Source organism: Arachis ipaensis, chromosome B10 (assembly GCF_059453495.1).
Source record: "Arachis ipaensis isolate K30076 ecotype BB chromosome B10, ASM5945349v1, whole genome shotgun sequence".
NCBI lineage: Eukaryota > Viridiplantae > Streptophyta > Magnoliopsida > Fabales > Fabaceae > Arachis > Arachis ipaensis.
Genome location: NC_142435.1, coordinates 50125777 through 50127429, shown reverse-complemented (window position 1 = coordinate 50127429; position 1653 = coordinate 50125777). Strand labels below are relative to the sequence as shown.

The window sequence follows — 1653 nt, the reverse complement described above, 5'->3', positions numbered from 1 at the left end:
CTCATCAAGGTGCAATTCGAACTCTGTCCCTCTTGATAAGTTCGAATTCCCTCTTCTCCACCTCCTCCTTCTATTCTTTTTTTCCTCTGACACCTCAAGGAATCTCTATACTGTGACATAGAGGGTTCCCTACTTTCTTGTTCTCTTCTCTTTCATATGAGCAGGAATAAAGATAAAAGCATTCTTGTTGAAGCTGATCCTGAACCTGAAAGGACCTTGAAGAGAAAGCTAAGAGAAACCAAAACACAACTCTTTCTAGAGGGCCTAACAGAGCTCTTCAAAGAAGAAGAAACCATGGCAGCCGAAAACAACAACAATGCCAACAATACAAGGAAGGTGCTTGGTGACTTTACTGCACCTATTCCTGATTTCTATGGGAGAAGCATCTCTATCCCTGCCATTGGAGCAAACAACTTTGAGCTTAAGCCTTAATTAGTTTCTCTAATGCAACAGAATTGCAAGTTTCATGGACTTTCATTGGAAGATCCTCATCAGTTCTTAGCTGAGTTCTTGCAAATCTGTGACACTGTCAAGACCAATGGGGTTGACCCTGAAGTCTACAGACTTATGCTCTTTCCTTTTACTGTAAGAGACAGAGCTAGAACATGGTTGGATTCACAACCTAAGGAAAGCCTGAACTCTTGGAAAAATCTAGTCAATGCCTTCTTGGCAAAGTTCTTTCCACCTCAAAAATTAAGTAAGCTTAGAGTGGAAGTCCAAACCTTTAGACAGAAGGATGGTGAGTCCTTCTATGAAGCTTGGGAGAGATACAAGCAATTGATCAGAAGGTGCCCTTCTAACATGCTTTCAGAATGGAGCATCATAGGAATCTTCTATGATGGTTTGTCTGAACTATCCAAGATGTCATTGGATAGCTCTGCTGGAGGATCTCTTCATCTGAAGAAGACGCCTGCAGAAGCTCAAGAACTCATTGAAATAGTTGCAAATAACCAATTCATGTACACTTCTGAAAGAAATCCTGTGAATAATGGGATAGCTCAGAAGAAAGGAGTTATTGAGATTGAAACTCTGAATGCCATATTGGCTCAGAACAAAATATTGACCCAACAAGTCAATATGATTTCTCAGAGTCTGTCTGGAATGCAAGCAGCAACAGGCAGTACTAAGGAAGTTTCCTCTGAAGAAGAAGCTTATGATCCTGAGAACCCAGCAATAGAAGAGGTGAATTACATGGGAGAACCCTATGGAAACACCTATAATCCTTCATGGAGAAATCATCTAAATCCCTCATGGAAGGATCAACAGAGACCCCAATAAGGTTTCAACAACAATAATGGTGGAAGAAACAGGTTTAGCAATAGCAAGCCTTTTCCATCATCTTCTCAGCAACAGACAGAGAATTCTAAGCAAAACTGATGAGCGGATAATTTATACGCTTTTTGGCATTGTTTTTAGTATGTTTTTAGTAGAATCTAGTTACCTTTAGGGATGTTTTCATTAGTTTTTATGTTAAATTCACATTTCTGGACTTTACTATGAGTTTGTGTGTTTTTCTGTGATTTCAGGTATTTTCTGGCTGAAATTGAGGGACTTGAGCAAAAATCAGATTCAGAGGTTGAAGAAGGACTGCTGATGCTGTTGGATTCTGACCTCCCTGCACTCAAAATGGCTTTTATGGAGCTACAGAACTCA

The 1653-nt window shown here is 39.9% G+C and overlaps 1 non-coding gene across 1 annotated transcript; it reads right to left on the bottom strand.

Moving 5' to 3' along the window:
* Positions 1-699: 699 nt before the first annotated feature.
* On the bottom strand, positions 700-807 carry LOC148579995 (small nucleolar RNA R71). Its single transcript, XR_015896908.1, has one exon. It is a non-coding gene; the product is annotated as a small nucleolar RNA R71 (small nucleolar RNA).
* Positions 808-1653: the final 846 nt, after the last annotated feature.